Source organism: Zonotrichia albicollis, chromosome 4 (genome assembly GCF_047830755.1).
Source record: "Zonotrichia albicollis isolate bZonAlb1 chromosome 4, bZonAlb1.hap1, whole genome shotgun sequence".
Taxonomy (NCBI): domain Eukaryota; kingdom Metazoa; phylum Chordata; class Aves; order Passeriformes; family Passerellidae; genus Zonotrichia; species Zonotrichia albicollis.
The window spans coordinates 24,591,230-24,609,481 of record NC_133822.1 but is presented as its reverse complement, the minus strand read 5'-3'; the positions used below and the strand labels follow the sequence as shown (position 1 = coordinate 24,609,481).

The 18,252-nt window shown below is 46.0% G+C and overlaps 1 long non-coding RNA gene across 2 annotated transcripts in view; it reads left to right on the top strand.

Annotated features, from left to right (window-relative positions):
- The window catches only part of LOC141728770 (uncharacterized), a 64,340-nt gene that overhangs the window by 30,917 nt on the left and 15,171 nt on the right, over window positions 1-18,252 (top strand). For both annotated transcript variants that reach the window (XR_012579941.1, XR_012579942.1), the window contains exon 4: window positions 2,302-2,565. This is a non-coding gene — a long non-coding RNA (uncharacterized LOC141728770). The remainder of the gene's footprint in view (window positions 1-2,301; window positions 2,566-18,252) is intronic.

Below are 18,252 nucleotides of genomic sequence, written 5' to 3'. Positions count from 1 at the left end.
AAAGACTACTGCAATGTTCTTATGGAACAGAATGGAAATAGAGGGAGAGATTGAGCTGCTGAAACTCCTGCAAGGAATTGCTAGCTTAATGAGTAAGAAGATCAAAATGTTGGCATATTATACAACAGCACAGTGGGGATGGACAGACAGTACAGAGGGAACTGGAAATACTGTTCAGCAAAAAAAAGATTCTCAAACATCTGGGAGAAAATACTCAGAAATTGAACTACTCAGCAGGAGGGTGGAATTTGGAAAGCATTCAATGCTGAGAGACTCTAGGGTAATAAGGGCAAAATACACACAGAGTCATAGAATGGTTAGAATTGGAAGTAACCTTAAAGATTGCCCAGTTCCATCCCCCTGCCATGGGCAGGGACACCTGCCACTATCCCAAGTTTCTCAGAGCCCCATCCAACCTGGCCTTGGACATTTCCAGGGATGGGGCAGCCACAGCTGCTCTGGGCAACCTGTGCCAGGGCCTCACCACTCTCACAGGGAACAATTTCTTCTTTATATCTAAAGTAAACCTACTTTGAATTAAGCCATTGCTCCTTGTCCTGTCACTCCAGACCCTTGTCAATAGTCTCTGTCCATCTTTCCTGTAGGCTCCCTTCTGGTCACAATAAAGTCATCCCAAAGCCTTCAGTCTTCCAGGCTGAACAATCCCAATCCTCTCAGCCTTTCCCCACAGCAGAGCTGCTCCATCCCTCATGTGGGTCTTTCATAGCCCAGAGGATGGCAGCCTGCTTATGTATGGATCAGTTGCAGCCTTCAGAGGCCTGCCCTGATATTACACCACAGCATTTCCCCCAGAAATGTGGGATGCTATGGTGTTGGGTCCAGTGAGAGCTCTGGGTGAAGCTCTTCTCACACGTGGGACACTCGTAGGGCCTCTCCCCGGTGTGGATGCATGACAAGGATGGAGTTGTGGTTGAAGCCCTTCCTGCAGTTGGGGCAGCAGAAGGGCCTCTCCTCTCTGTGAATCTACTGGAGATTCTCCAGCTCCAATCTCCTCAGTTTCCAATTGAGGAGACTGGAGCTGCTCCGAAACCTCTTCCCACATGTGGGATACTCATAGGGCCTCTCCCCTGATGCTCAGATTGGACCTCTGGCTGAAGCTCATCCCACATTCCCCACACTTGTATGGCCTTCCCCCAGTGTGGATCCTCTGGTGACAGATCAAGTGGGATCTGCAGCTGAAGCTCATCCCACATTCCCCCACACTCTTAGGGCCTCTCCCCAGTCCAGAGAGAAAATAAGGCATGGAAAGGTTAAGTGACTTGCTTTGTATTGCGCAACCAGGAATGGAAATAGCTCTCAGATCTTTTATTCTTAGCAGCCAGCTGAGGGAACCTCTGCTTGGATCTCAAGGGATTCCTTCCTCCTGCAAAGACTTTCATTTCCAGTAAAAGCAGGGAGGCTGGGTGGGAACAACACAGACATGCCATGCATTGTTCACGTGCTTGCAGCAGTGTGGAATGTGAAGGCTGAGGAGCAGGAGGCAGCAGTGCCTGGCCAGGAGAGCAGGAACAGTTCAGGTGGCCCTGGCAGGGATCCACACAGCAAGCCAAGGGTGACTCAACAATCAGTGGGGACTCAGCCAGGCTGTGCTGGACCTTGCAGCCAACTGGTGGAGAGCAGTGTCATGTCCTAATGTCACCTCAGTGTGGCTGAGTAAAGAGCAGACATGGCTTCTTAAATCCTAAACCCCCCCAAATACATGGCAGGAAACCTGAAATCCAGCTCAGCAAACCAGTGACTTTTGTGCATAAGGCAAGGCTGCATATGAACTACAGTTTGGGGCTCAGCCACACTTTCTGCATGGGAACAGAAAGGATAATTAAGATGTTTAATTAAAGGGGTGCTTGGTGAGTTTTGGGAACAAATTTTAGGACATGTTTTGTGGGATTTCAATGAGCAAATTTGAGTGTCCAAGAGATCCCTATATGTCTTAAGTATTGTGGGTCTACAGCCATCATTTAACCCCACTCAGTGTCTCTTTTCTTAACTACAAAATGTGATAAATGAACCTTTCAGAAACTATTTTGAGTGCTGAAGGGCAAAACTAGGTGTGGGCCAAGGAATTAAGCAGTGGAACTGTCAAGGAAAGGATCAGGAAATTCTTACTAGCAGTGAGGTCTGAAAGTGTAGCTGGATCTCAAGGGAGAATGAACCCCATGTCACTTGGGTGAGTGAGGAGTGCATGGTCCTTTCCTGCCCTCTTCCCAAGAGAGTGGGGCTTGTCTCCTCAATCTAAAGAAGCCTTTCCATCTCTAATTTCCCCTTCCTTTGTTTGAATAGGTTATCTGATATAATTACACAACATTCAAGTGCAGGAGTGCAGGAAGAAGTGATAAAATCAAGAACAGCTTTAATGAGGCCAGAAAAGGAAGAAAAATGGAGTCAACTCAGGGGAACTTCAAGGTCCTTTTGGTGCTATTCAAGCAAAGAAATGGGAATACTGCTAAAACAGAAGAAGCTGGGTGGAGTCAGAAGGCTGATTTGGAACTAGCAGAGCATTCAGCACAGAGCCTTAAAGTTAGATGGTGTCAGGAACACACAGAGGTAAGCAAACATCCCATGGAGCAGACATGCACCTCTGCCTGCTGTCAGTGATGTGTCTGTTGCAGGGGGAGGGACTGAGGGGAGTGACACAGATAAGGAAGGATGGATGGCCAGGGAGGAACAGCCACATCCACACAGAGGTCTGGCCAAGACTGAGGCTGGCTGGGATTGGGAGGGGGGGCTGCTGAGGAACACACATTTACACAGAAAGCATCAATTTGGTGCATTCACTTGTATTAACTTACCATTTAAAATTAAACCTGATACAAAGATGGGAAAGAAGGGGAATTTCATCTTCTATGAAGAGTGTATGTTAATATCCAGTTATTCCAGAGGAAGGTGAAGGATGCCATTGCCTGCTAGACAGAAATTTTGGTTTACACAGTAGTTCAAGGGCACTGGACACTGCAATTCAATTTCCAACACAAGGTAATGCAATCAGGCCCACTCAAGATACCCCCAAGCCTAATGGGAAAACAGCACAACCAAACATTGTCACCACAGCTCCTAAATTAATGGGGAGATAATTCATGTTCTCAGGTGTTCATGTGGGCTGAGCTGGGGGAAAACAGAGTGTCTAACACCAATGGATGTTCTTGTATTCTATTTATGACATCATTTACTAAGAGTATCTATGTGGTGCATCACAGCTGTATTCATAGCCAGGTATTATTCTGACACAAACGTCTCCCTGAAGCCTAGATGTATTTCTCAGTCAGCTTCTGGGTGATGATAAGGAAGCCTAGACCTTTCCTGTAGAGATAAGTGCTGCAGTTCCATTCTGGATGTTCCCATTGCTCTATTCCTGCCTCACACTTTTACTGGCCTTTACCAGGATAAGTAACAAGAGCAGCAGGTTAGAAGTCAGTATCAGCACCAAGACCTGAATTCTGGCTCCACAACTCACTTCTTGAAGTGAAATCACTTCCTTTTCCCTTTTTATCTCCCTGGCCAAAACAGGAATAATGTTTGAATCAGGCTACAGAGCTCATGGTCCTTCCTGTATTTTTCTCAGCTATTTCTGTTAATCTAAATTATTGTTGCAGCTTAGACCTTGCAGGTGAGTTACTGTTATCTCCAGACAGAATAAACAAAAATAGGAAAAAAAAGAAAATAAGGATATATAACTTTTACCTCTATAGAATATCAGGGCAAGCATCTGTTTCCAAAACAAGGGCAGTGTTTAATTTAGAGTGAGCATATGGACATCAGAGTGCTGCATAACTACTATCAAAATAGATGTTAAACAAAGATTTCCCTCCCCAGTATTTTCCCTGTGACTAGAAAATAAGTAAAGGATAATATCCATGGAATAAACCACAGTTATCACAGGGGTGCAGTTTTCCTCTGTTCAGCATCTACAATATTTTTGCTCAGATTTTTTTGTGTTCCAATTAAAAATATTTAGAGCTGTTTTTCTACAAACCTAAGAAAGGTCTAACTAAGCCACTGCCATTCCCTGCTATCCTCCATAACAGGATAGGTGTAAACTTCTTTATTAGTATTTTGGTTCTGGAACTAACTTTGCAAAAAAGGAGCCAAAGTTCTTGGAAATATTATCAAAGCTTGGGGAAAAAGGAAAGCATTTGGCTCACATCGCTGTTAGTGACAATAATCAATGCCCAGACAAGCACAGCTTCAAAAAATGTGTCAAGAACTCACTTTATATTTTAAACAGACCATGAAGACATTCAAATTCTTCATCTGGAAGAGAAAAAAGGGGAGGGGGAGATGGCGGGAGGGAGAGATTTCCTTCCACCAGGCAGCGAGAGATCACTTCACGCTTCCCTTTGGTAGGTTAGAGGGGAATTGTAAAGCCATCGCATGTGAACAGATGGAGGCAAAGGATCTCAGCTTTCACGGGAGCGGGTTAAAGATCCGACGCCTGGGACGGAGGGCGAGACAGGGCCCAGCAGCAGGGGCTTTCTGCCCCCTGACACTCAGACGTCTCCAGGGCCCGCCGGGGTGGCAGCAATCCTTGGGGAGCACCTCGGCAGGTTCTCAGCAGCCCGGCACCAGCTAAGCCCCAGACTTGTATAGGCACTTCACATTTAGGAGCATGTCTAATCCAATCAGGGGCAGATTGGAAGCTATCCGTGTACCTCCCAGATAGCATATTCTTGTCGGCTTGAAAGCAACCCTCTCCTCCTCAGCCTTCTCCCTGTCTCCCTATCAGCCTGTGCAAGCAGCAGCCTCCCCCCTTGGGCACACAGAGCTAATCCTATTTACTCAGCCCATCAATTTAACAGCTTTAATATTCGCATGGGTTCGATGGATGCAGCTGAAAGGTTTGCAGCAGCCCGGGAGGAGGGAGAGGCCGTGGTGAGCAGCGGGAGGCAGCCTTCCCATGCTGGCCAAAGCAGAAAAAAGTCATTCAAGACCATGAGGGCTGAGGCATGTCTCATGCCCACTCACACAAATGCACAAAGCAGACAACACATGTGCAGCCCATGACACACCCAGCAGTGTCACTTTGGCACACCACAGCCCAGATTCTGCTGCCTGGTCATTTCCCTGGTCCCTCTCACAGTGTTGGTGCTGGGGTTGGCAGGAGTGCTGTGGTCCAGTGGGATTGAGCCTGTGTCAGCATGAGGTCTCTCTCTTCCTTAAACTGGAAGGTGTGCATGGAAGGATGGACACAGGAACAAACACAGAGGGTGCCAGCACCCCCTAATGAGAGTGGTGACCCTGAGAACCTCCTGCTCACACGCAGGCAGTTGTGGAGGAGCTCAGTCTGCTTGATGATTAACTGTTTCTCAGCTCTCTGTTTATAAATTCCTGAACTGAAATTCCTCCCTTTATCTGCCCTGAGCATCCTTTAGCATCCTTTAGCTCTACCTCCTGTGCTCTGGCTATAGATTAGAGCAATCCTGAGGAGGCAAGTCTTTTTAGGAGAATTCAAGAATGTAATCAGGAAGCTGTTCAGTGCTCCCAGCTTCTTGTCACTGCTCCAAGTGCTCATGGACTTCAGAAAGAACCAGCACCCACCTCTGAAACCCCTGTGGAGTCTGTGCCCCTCCTCCAGCGCTTGGGTCTTTACTAATCACTTTATTCCAAATGTGGAACAGCTCTTGGGTTGTGGTTTAACTCACCTGCATGAGTCACACCTGAATTCCTCTCCTCACTACTGAGGTTAAATAGAATTGGAGTGTCTGTTGCCTTTCAGGGTATTGCAGTCTTTGATGTGCAAAGGACATAGATCTGTCTGATATTTCGACCTGGCACATTTTTTACTTTTAATCTGCTCTTTATTTATTTGTTTAGCTCTTGAACTGAATGTGGTTTTCGTTGTGGGGGTTTTTTTCAATTTGCTTTTGCTGCCTTTGTGCTAGAGATCATGTGTACTAACAAAAATCTCAAGTTTTCCAGTGCCAGCAGGCAGCCAATTTGAGGATTTTCTGTGGGTATCCAGCCTTGGGCTCTGCACCTACGTCAGGCAGACACATTGCCATCATTCTGAATTAAGGCTGAAATGGAATAAAAAGAGGAAGAGCAGTGAATTCCTCCTTCAGTCATTCCTGTTCTCAAGCCCTAAAGGTACTCCTCTATAAGAAATCCCAGTGTTTTGATCTAGGGACAACACCCTTTTTCCCCAGGCTGAGAGCCCTTTGGGCAGTGACTTTACAGTTCAAGAGGGATATTCCAATAGCACTACAGAGTAAGTCAGATGAAGTGAAGGTCCTGTATTTGTCCAATTAGCAATGGGAGGTTATGGCAAAGGAGAGCACTCAGAGTGTGCACTTTCCAGCTGCTGGCATGCTGTGAGCCTGACACACCCCAAAGAATCCAGAAAATAATTCTTGAAGCATGAGAATCATTTTTCCCGTAGTTCTGCCTCCCCTTTTCCTCCAGGAGGGAGTTCCCAAGTGTTGTTTAGGGCTACATCTTGATTTCTACATTGTCCTTGTCAGCAATATATGTCATCCCTGGATTTTGATGGAAACACAGACACTGTTTTTGCAACAGATCTGCGTTCAGTCCAATATCCTGGGGTTTGGGTCTGTTTTTTCAATCTTACCCTCCTATTTTGTTTCTTGGCATTAATTGCTCATACTGTCCTCCTGCTTGGTGCAGTAGGACCGAGTATTCTCTTGTTCTGAAAGCATGAGGATGATTTTGGTAGAAGATTTGGCCAGTGCAGCTTCAATTAATTGTGTCAGCCATGGTGATAATCAACCATCAGGGAGCAACTCGCTGGGGAAAGGCTGAGAACTGCACATCAGAAGGTCTGAGGTGGGGGAGGCAGAAAATCCAGACCTGGGGGAGAGTGATGTGTCTAGCACAGCTGGATAGGAGAAGACAGATGGGACTGCATGGAAAGTGGGAGCAGGATTCAGGACTTGGGACATTCAGAATGAAGTCAATAACAAGGATGTGGTTTTTTCAGCTGAGATAAAATGACTTTTAGCAAGAAAACCATTAAAAGTGATGGCACTCCTTCTTTCCTTTGCTCTGGCTGCTTGTGCCCACTGTGCTGTAGTTTTGTGGAATCTCAGGCTGTGACAGGGTCAAGGGAATGGGGGAGCTAACTTAGCTGAAAACAAATAATTTACTATCCTGGGTTTATCTGTCAATGGATTGGGTCCCAGATATGACACCCACACAGCTTTTCAAGCAAGGATGCTGGCACAGGGGAGGGGATGTCATCAGCCAGAAAGATGGGGAGGTCCACATCATTTCCAGCACTCCCTCCCTGGAAGCATCAGGCCAAAACAGCTGATGGATCAGCACAAGAGGCTGGCACCCACCCTATTGTGTGTGCTTAAATAGGCTGCAAACAAGCAAAACATACTTTAAAGTCTGAGCAGGCCTGGGCAAAACTGAGCAGTCACTTCCCTCCCTCAAGCTGCTGCTCTTCAGAGACTGTGGGTTGCACAAGTCATGGCAGAGCCCACAAGGAGGTCACACAGGCAGCCTGGGCAGGAGGAGCTGCAAAAGGTGGTCTGCAGGGTCCAACCTCCTCACTTCTGCTCTGAGTATCAGCAGTCTGCACCCACCAGCAGCTTCCCAACAGAGAGCAGCACTAGGGCAAGCACACATGTTCCTGACTGGATATGACTAAATTGGACAGGGAAAAAAAAAAAAAAAAGCAAAAAAGGAATCTAAAAAAAAAAAGAAAAAAAATATTACCAACTTCCAGCTTTAAACTGAGTGATAGAGAGATACATCCTGGCAGGCAAGATACCAAGACAGATTACAGACAGAGAGATTTCATCAAAAAAGGGGAAACTCCTCGGAGTATTCTTTTCCAAATACTGGCTAGGTGGCTTTACTGAATGGATGCCACAGGAGGTGAGCTAAAACTTCACCTGGAGTAATGGGAAAGGTCTCCCACCAGGAGGGGAGGACTCATCCCAGCTGAGACCCGATCCGGTGTGCTGATGGCAAGAGGCAAACATTACATGAGTGTTTTGCTGCTGCTGCTTCTGTCTGAGCCCACGGTCAACCCCTGTGCAGGGAGAGGTCAGGGGGCCTCGGACCTCTGAGGCCACACAAAGATTTCATCAGAAGTTCAACGCCGGGACATCTTCCCTAAGCTGCATTCAGTCCCCCCTGCCCTGATCAGCTGCCTTTTGTTAGAAGTGACGGCTCTCCCTAGGAGAGGCAGTGTCACACTGGTGAATTGCCCTCCCTTTTTCCAGAATGCTGTTGTTTTTTTTCTCGGGAGCTTTGATGTGGAGAGGTAACGACCAAATGTCCCACACCCTCCCTGTCGCCCATCAGCTGCCGCTGCGGGTTTCAGCACCTTGTGGTCTGGTGTGTGTTAGTCTGAAAGCCTGGGAACAGGCGCACCCCACCTTGTGGGGTTTCACCTCCTCCGGTGGAGTTAATCCCTCTCCACTTCCATTTCCTTCCACCCCGACTTTGCTCTCCTCCGTGAGTTTAGTTGGAGCCAGATCACACACTCCCCCCTCCGGGCTTCCCTTCCCTGGGAGCAGGAGCGTGAGTGACCGCGGCAAGCCCCAGGAGGAGAGAGACAATCAGCGAGCCCCCGGCGGCCGCCGTGGTTCTGCTGTCGCTGTGCGCCAGCACAAGCAGCAAATTCCAAGAAGATGCGATCATCAGCAGCTCTGTGAAGACAGGAAAGTGGTTACAAATGCTCTCTGCCTCAAAGAGAGAGAGAAGAAACCACAGTCTGGCTGCAGCTGCACCTCGTGCTTTCTGATTAATCTGCTGTTTGGAAACATTCGCTGTGGTACCCGTGCATAGGCAGAGGTGAAAACAAACACGCCGATGGATGCAGAAGGAATGCTTTATCTCCGGCCAATACAAACAGATCCTATTTCCAGCGTGGATACAAAGTCCTACAAAAGAGAACAGAGATAGAGGTTTCTTCCTCAGAGCTGTCTACATTGCACATTCAGGGAGAGAAAAATTTGCTAGAGCATATGGCATGACCATCCACGTGAGGGATCTACAGTTTTAAATGTTAAATTCCTCAGTGCTTCAAAATACAGCATCTTTAAACACTGATGCTACTCAGCAGGCAAATATGTCTCATCATCATCATCATCATCATCTTTTCCTCAGTCTTCTGGCCTAAATTTTCTGTGTTTTCATAACGTGCTGCATATGCATCAGTTTGCCCAAAGAGGAGGGACCAAGTGTTCACAAGCAGCCCTATCATGACAGTAAATGGCAGAATTATCAAAGTTAAAAGTTCTCTGAAATGTTTAATCACCAGTTCAATGGCCAGATTTTCCATACAGCCCATTGTCCAGGTATAGTTCAATTGGAAATCATTAGGTTGGTTGAGGTGCAAAGAGATGCAAAAGGAAAATATTACTCATAAATTATAGAATGGTTTGGGTTGGAAGGATCCTTAAAGATCATCTCATTCCAACTCCCTGCCAAGAGGAACACCTTCCATTATTCCAGGTTGCTCAGAGTCCCATCCAACCTGTCCTTGAACGCTTATTGATGCCTCCCTAGCCAGTTTGACCCAGCTTTCTGTGCTGTTTTACCAGCTGGAGCTATGTGTTCCCAGCACATCTCTGTATCTCCCTGGTGAGTCCCTTGTTCCAGATGCTTTAGGGGAGGGCACATCCCTGAGCTTCTCTCCACACTGCTGCAAAGCTGAATGGATCCTTTTTCTGCCTCAGTCTGAAAAGGCCACCAAAACCCACAGAATCTGGCCTTTTTATTGATATCTGACATTCCTTATTTTCATTATCAAAAGGTTTTATTGAAGCCTTGAATTTGCCACAGTGGGTATCCTTTTAAAATCCGCCAAGTTTGCTGTAGAAAAAACAGATAACATTACCTTGGTATTTGCGGTATTCCTTGTGCTGCTCTTCCCACTTCAGCGGAAGACTGCTGAGGATGTTTAGGGAAAGGCTAAGATAAATGTTCCTCAGTATCAAAATAAACAATAGAGGCTAGTGTGCAGCTTGTATTTTTCATTCTCATTTTGGATTCCAGTATGAGTTTAAAGGGAGCTGCCCCAAAACTTTCAGGCTGTGGCTCCCAAGTCCAGAAGGATCAAGGGCATATTCATGTACACGTGCACATGCAGATAAAAAAGTTTCCCTGCCTCAAGTCTCCTTTTTGGCATGGAAGCATGTTGCCAACACTCAGCAAATAATAAATAATAGCAACGGTACAAGAATTCTTCCACAGGATATTTCAACAGCCACAAAAATTACCATAACTATCCACCAGTCTCTGGTCTGGCAGGATAAAAGGCAGAAGTCTAACTTGCTGCACAGGAGTTAAAAAGAAATTCCCCAGGGCAGTCCTTTAGTGGTCCAAAGGGATCGTGGTTTTCCTGCTTTGAATTGTGTGCAAAGGAAAGAGTGAAGTCCAGGGCCAGCCCACTGAGTATTTGGGCCTAGAATTTGAAAAGGCCAGATACTGAATCCTTGATGTTTAGTCCCTCATGACAGGTTCTTGCTCCCACACAAGTGTCCAAGGCAGTGGTTGGATGGGGCTCTGAGCAACCTGGTCTAGTGGAAGGTGTCCTGGCCCATGGCAGGAGGTTGGAAAGAGATGATTTTTGAGGTCCCCTCGTACCCAAACCGCTCTGTGATTCAATTTGTTGCATCAGGAGATGATGAGTATAATATACCATCCTAGCAAAAAACCACTTTGGATGTGGCAGTCTAGGAGAACAAGATTAAGGCAAATTATAGGTATTTCAAAATTCATCATTTCATAGCTAAGTGAACAGATAAAACATAAAATGCTCTTTGTCCTTTCGAACATATAACATGACCTGCTCTATGGCCTAATCCTGGAACTCCCACAGGATGCAATTTGATGCCTCAATTATCCTGCTCCTATTGAAAGGGCTTCTAAGAAGCACCTGATGCGAGACACTCTTGGTACAATCTGGAGCAAAAACAAAGAAGAAAGAGCTGCACAATTCTGGAGGCAGTGGGGCAAAACACAGCCGTGCAAAACAGATTCTCATTTGATCTCTTTCTCAGAAGGCATTATCTCAGAAACATCTCAGTGTGTTAAGGCACTGCCTTGATGGCTTGCTAGTCCTAGAGTGCCTGAATGACTGAGTCTTCTTTCAGACATGTTTCATTCTGCTGTCAAATCTAAGTATTTGGGTTCAGTTTCAGTTGTTGCCACTGCAATGTCACCTGTGGTCCTGCAGAAAAAGCAGGAGACAACAGTTGTGGTGGTGGTGTCTCAGCTCCACAAGACAAAACACTGCCTGGTTTCTGCTCTCACTTACATGGAAATAACTCCACTGCTTTCAACAGAGTAGCCCTGTCAGCTCCAAGTTTTGTCTGTTGACCTTGTTGGGTCTGTCTTCTGGTGGTGTTGTTGCTGAAGTTACAGGATGGAGCTATGATGACCCCTATCTGTGCTTTCCTTTTTATGGTGGACCTTTGAAATGTACCTATGGCAAGTTTTGACATGGGAAAACCTGTTGTCTCCTAAGAAACTACAGATAGATTTAGCTGCTGAAGTTGCTTTAAAAATCCTTTTGCTCTTTCCCTGTCATTGTCAGGAAAATCTCCACAATACCAGTGGACATGGGCACTTGAGACCCCCCCATGAAATGTCACTTCAGAAATGTCAGGCCCACTGACAGTTTATGAGGAAACCAGTCCTGAGCTCCCAGGATTTCTGCTGAGACTGAGGACAGGCCTGAAGACAAAACCTTAGGGATGCATATTGCAGTCCCAGGTATTCTGCGTGAAAAACTCTTTCCTGGCAAGGTTAATGAGTGGGAGGATTCTGACATAACAGTTCTTGTAGGATTTTACCTCTAAATAAATCCGAGGGAAACAGGTGCAAAACCAGGCTACTGAACTGGCACAGCCATGTGTCTAAAAGTGAGGAAATGACACTTCCTGATTGTCCAAGCCATGGAAATGGGGATAAAGAGAGGGCAGGGGATTTAACATTTCCCAGATGATTCAGCCTGGCACATGACTTTGACCACTTTTTTGTTTTACTGTTGGACCACAGTGTTACAGATAATCACAGTGTAAACAACATTCTTTTAGTGCAGCTTTTGTCTCTTTTCTGTAGGATGGAAAGTCTTGTGAAATCAGCCTCTGTCATGCCCAGCACTGAAGAAAACACTGTGTTGAAAAAAGTGCCTGTTCCCAGGCTTTCAGACTAAATAACAGCAGACCAAAGGTGAGGGGGAAGCAGAAGCCTGGACAAGGGATTTGATGGAGTTCCTGCAGCAAGTCCATACCCAGGGTGGAAGTAAGTCCAAACACCTCACACCTTGCTTGTAACAATCAGGGTGAAGCTGCTCCCCAGCCCACCTTGCACTGATCGGGTTATGATTTTCCTGCCTATTGCTTTAACACACAACCAGGTTTGCAAGATGTTAAAATTATGGCTTCATAAATAATGTGATACAATTTCTATTTGCTGGCCACTCTTTTGTGTATTCAGGATTAGCAGGATTCATGATAACCTAAGAAGAACTGCACATGTTCATTTGGCCTCACTTCTGAAGTCCTGGGTGTGTTTATCCTTAACCATAATTCTTTCCCCAGCCTTGCTCTTACTTCCAGCCCTGACCTTATCTTAGGCTGTCAGAGTAGGAGTTTAAAAACAAAGGTGTAGCCAGTTTGCTTTTCTTTTTGATACAGCTTGACAGGGTTAAAATGCAGAACACAGACCTTCAAATTTTCACAAAGTGCTGTGATTGCCTTGTCTGCTTTGTACCGGTTTATGCTAAAATCCATAGACCATTCTAATTTCAGAGGAAACAAGAGAGCTGCCTAGCATTCCACAGCAGGAGGGGTAAAAGCACAGGTAGGCTGACATTTTTTACCAGAAATATTTGTGTGGTTGAAGATTTTTTTACCAGAAATATTTGTGCTAATTACTCTTTTGAGGATTTTGTGCCATTGGAGTTGTTTTCACCTACAAAGTTGATGCTGGGCTTGATGTGTTGTTATTCTCAAGCATGTAATGAGGATGAGCGAAAGGAGTTTAAAGGTGACCAAGATGCCCTTTTCTGTACTGTATCTAGTGTCAGTCACAGACTTCATGCTCTGCTGGCTGCCTGAGGACTAGGAAGAAACAGTGTTCATAGCTCCTATGATTTATCATCCACATGGTAAAGTTTAATTTCACTTTTGAAGTGCCGGCACTGCCCTGACTGAAAAAAAGAAGGCTGGACAAGCATGCTTATGCTTGTAGTGGTATTGGAAAATTTCTCAAGTACCTGTGGGCAGGTGTGGCTCACATACCTGGGTTAAACCAATCGCCAGATCTAGGGTCAGGAAGGAATTTTGCCCTAGGTCACATTGGCAGGGACGATTGTGTTGTTTTTGTTTCCCTTGCTTCACAGTGTGGGTTGTGGTTGACTTCCTGGATTATCTACTGCCATCTTAAGAAATGCTAATGACCCAGGCTTTAGGTCCACAGGTGGAATAGTAGATCCAACCCTGCAGGTCTCAGGCCTGCCTCAGAGAGGGACTGCAGTCACTTTGGGCCCCTGTGCAGGGACTCCAGCACAAGGCATTCTCAGGGCTCTCAGCATCCCTCAGATTGCCCTATGGTGTGGGCATCTCCACCTAACAGAATCCCTGTAAGTGTGCAATTTGGAAATCTGGGCATGCTAGAGCTCTCTCAGGTTGTTTCCCTGTGGTGCAGCAGGCTTTCAGATTGTTCTGGGTGATGGAGCACCTTGTGATGAGTACTGGGATATGGATGCTCCCTGGAACTTGTCAACCTGGAGGATGCTTATGATTGTGATGCCCTGGAGCTGTGGATGTGGGTGACCTTTCCTGGGTGGCACAGCACTGTTATTTGGTTTCCTGTATTGCTGGGGTGAGGCAGTGTTGGCATTGCTTACTTTTTTAAGTGGAATTGAAAATACTAGAAGGTTTACACTTAACAATTACTGCTCCCATACCACTTATGTGGAATGACTGGAATCAGATTAGGGGCGTGGTTGCACCATCCAAGAAAGCCAGAATGAGAGAGCATCACTTTGGAGAGATGGCAGTCTCTCCAAAGGCACTCCTCCCTTTTAATGAAAACACTTTGGCAATAATTTCACTGTTAATTCATTTTAGATATGTTGCTACATCTGAATTTCCCAAGTAACCAGTGATTAAAACAAGTCGCCTGGGGAGTGGCTTGTGTGATGTTGGTATTAATAGGATGAAAACAACTAGAAAGTTAGGGGCATTCTTCTGTGGTACTGAAAACCCTTAATGAGGCCCTTAATTATGCAATAACTTCTATGCAAGCAAACACATGCCTATTATCATTATTATTGTGCTGATAGTTGATATCCCACTGACATGAACAATTTAGAGAATTCCAAGTATTATGCAGCAATCCTGCCAGCTCGGAATAGGCTGACACAGCTACAGCTACCTATTTAAGAAGATTAGCCTGATTTTATTTGCATAAGAATTTAAAGCGACAAAACCACTTGCCACACCCAGGAAATGATCATTAAAAATGAATTACTGCACATTCTTTTATTAGCTGTGTGGTTAACTTCTGAGTGCCACAGTCGATGACAAATCCAAAGTGAGATGCCCTGGAAGATCTTTCCCTGGGTTTTCCAGGTTCTTAGTATCACAGAATATGCTGAGTCAAAAGGGACTCATCAGGACCATCGGGTCCAAGAATCACATCATGTGCCGTCCCTGGGTGTGCAGAGAAAATGTTTCATTTTCCAGTCTGGGGGAAAAAAAGGCATCTCGAATACAATGTACATAGTTATTCTTAAGTGGGCTTCCCCTAGGAATGACGACAAGCAAATATTTGCCTGCCTTGAGTTACCTGTACACAACTCCGAATGTTCTGCATGTCAGTGTTGGTCATTATTCTGAGACATCAGGCTAAAGAAGCCGTAAAACACGGGCTTCACACTCAGTTGAGGTTCTCCTAGTCCAAAGAGAGCCCTCCAGGAAAGGCAAGGTATTTTATGCCGGCATCTTCTGCCGAAGGGAGGGTAGTTGCAAAGGAGAATTCATCCCAGAAGCTCGAGCTTCAACAGGCAAGTGAAGGAAGAGAAGGAGCCAAACCCAATGGAAAAGAGAACATAGAAAACTTGCCTTTTTAGAAGCCTGAGCCACGGGCTGTTGCTATTTTCTGTCGCTAGAGCAGCAGCCAGGCGCCAGCGCCGACTGCAGCGCTCTGGGATGCGGGAACGGGATCCGCTCCGGCACCGCGGTCCGCGCGCGGCCCCTGCCGGCACCGCCAGCAGCTGCGCCTGCTGGAAGTTTGGAACATCGTGGAATCAAGGCATGGCCTGGGCGGGATGAGACCTCAGACACCCAGTTTCAACCCCACTGCAGTGGGCAGGGACACCCTCCACTAGAAATGGTTGCTCAGAGCCCCATCCAGCCTGGTCTTCAACACTGCCAGGGATGAGACCTAGTGGTCTTCTTTCAAAATATCCAGGACAGAATCATAGCTGTTATTTTCTCTTTTCCCCCAAAACTGAATTGCATTGCCATTGAAATACTGGAAAGAATTTTATATTAAGACTTTAAAAATTTTAAAGCAGCTTCAGTAATTATTTGGCTGACATTTTCCAAAATATAAAAGGATGCCTGAAAGAGATTCACCCCTCCTTGCCAAAGGGCGAGCAGCAGCATTTCAGCCCAGCTCCCCCAGAGGGAGCAGAATGAGATGCAAAAGATCCTCCAAGAGAATTATAGAATGGTTTGATCTGGAAGGGACCTTAAAGATCCCCTTATTCCAACCCCCTGCCATGGGCAGGGACACTTTCCACTATCTCAGAGTCCCGTCCAGCCTGGCCTTGGACACTTCCAGGGATGGGGCAGCCACAGCTTCTCTGGGCAACCTGCTCCAGGAGTTCACCACCCTCACAGGAAGAATTTCTTCCTAATACCCAACCTAAACCTACTCTCTGTCAATTTGAAGACATTTCCTCTTGTCCTGTTACTCTAGGCCTTTCTGGATAAACAGTAGTGGTGACAACCCTTTTCTAAATTGCCTGTATGGCACTTCCATGGCTGTGTCAGAGGAACCAGGCTGAAAAACACCTACAAATGAAATTGCACCCAAAGCAGCCCATGATTTCAGTGATGGCACTGTCTGGCCCTATGTCTGAAATGCATTGTTGAGGTGAATTGTACTTCAGGAGTTTCCAACCTTTCCCAGCCAGGAACTGCACACGGTGTGCCAGAAAACATCTCAGCAAACCACGCCTTGGAGAGCCAGGGGAGAGGTGCCCTGGGGCACAATCAGACACAGAGGTACCAGAGGGATGCCTGAGGATCCCTGTTCCATCATGGACTGAGGCAAGTCTGGCTGGGCCTGTGACTTGTTCCCGGGATGACCTGGGGATGGTTGCTCTCACCTATCCTTCCTTGCCTCTTCCTGGAGCAAGGGCTTCAGATTGTTCAGCTGCCCCTGTGCAATCACATCCTTGGTGTTGGTCATGCTGTGAAGCCACATGCTTGCAGAGCTTGTGAACCAAAGGCTGCTTTTGGTTTGTGGTCCCAGACAGGGGCAGGGACTGGCTGTGGGACTCACACAGGACACTACCAGGTACATCACCAACCTGCCCATTCATTCAGCAGCTCTTCTTGACACTCTCAGGGCAGTTAGGGGATCTAAAAGTAATCAAGTGTCTGACCTGAACTGATTTCCAGGAGAGCAGAGCACCAGTGTTTGTCCAAATTCTTCAAAAAGATGTGTCTGAATGTTCAGGAAAAGTAAAACTGCTATTGTACAGAGAGAGCTTCTTTCTCAAACCCAGGAATTGGCAAGTTCATGCAAGGAACATTTGTATTTCTGTTTCCATGTCTAAGCCTCTTGTGTGTGGCTAAATGTTTACTTCCAAGGTTGTCAAGTTTGTCATTTACATGGAATCTAAATTCACTTCCTTGTCAGCCTGAGTCTCTCAGTCTAGGAAATGAGAATGGGAAAACACTCCACAGTGGTAGGAAGAGTGACAAAGGAAGACCATGGTTTCCTTTTATCACTGAAGCCTCAGTGCTCTTCTTGTTAGTGGTGTGGCACAGGATTCAACATTCAGGAATTTAGGGCTCCATACTTGTCTTGCCAGAACATTCTGCTGTGAATTTAAGGAAATCACTTAACATGGACTCTTGTTCTCACAGCAGCTCATGGGAGTCCTGCCATGCAATTCAGTCCTTTAATAAAGAAAAATGTAAAATGTCTCCTGTTTGACATCAGAGAGAAAGCACTTTGGGGCAAGATTGTCTCTTGTTTTGATTATTGGTGGACCTTTACTCCATCATGGAACAAAAATAAGAACTATATAATTGAGTGAGAGAGAGAATTTAAGGCTCTGATTATGGGAAAAGACGAAAAAAAGTTTACCTTTGCAAAGACAACTGACACACACCTCACAAGCTCTGCACAGACCATAAGCCAGAAGAGAGAAACAGGAGTGCAGAGCCCTGCAACCAAGGAGCCAGATTGGTGGCAGATAGGGCAGACTGATTTAATGTTGCACGGAGGTCAAAACAGAAACTTTAGCATCAAAGAAAGGAGGAGCGCTGCAAAAGCCCAGTGCTCAGAAGTAGCACTTACCAGAGGTATCACATAAACTTAACCCTGCTGTCGGGACTCCTGTTGGAAGGAAAGGAGGTGAAGGCCACGACCTGTGAAGCAGAGGTCAGATGTTACAGACCATCAGACAAAGGAAGTGACAATGGGGAAAGGTTCTTCTCTGAAGCACTACCAGATGGTGGCTAATCTCAGACAGGGGAGAAGGCACGGCCACCAAATCTACACCAGCTCCCTGAACCTGACACTCAGGCATTATCAAGGGAAAAGACTGTTCTTCCAACTGTTACAAGACAGACTATGCAGTGCAAGCCATTCAGTTAATCACAGTGCTATGCTGATTTGGGACAGAATTTTCCAGGATCAGACATACAACATGTATTTGCTTGTTTATTGTTTCTGCACCAAAGCTGGAATATTAAATACTCTGAAAATTTCTACCATGGTGGAAAATTCCCCTCCTGCCCCTCTGATTATTTGTGACATTATCTTTGTCTCCTTACGTAGAAGGAAGCATAGTTAGATGGTATGAACTGGCAGAGCTCTGGGATCTGTACTGGGGTTTGTCCTGGAGACTTCTTTCACAATAGTAATGATGGAAATGTTGTCTTTGCATTCAGATGCAAATCTGATCACAGATTTACTAAGGAATTTCTGCTAGCTGAGCTCAAATAGGACTCCAGCATTTCCAGATCTGTCCTGGGGACAATGAAAACACAAATGGAGATAGAA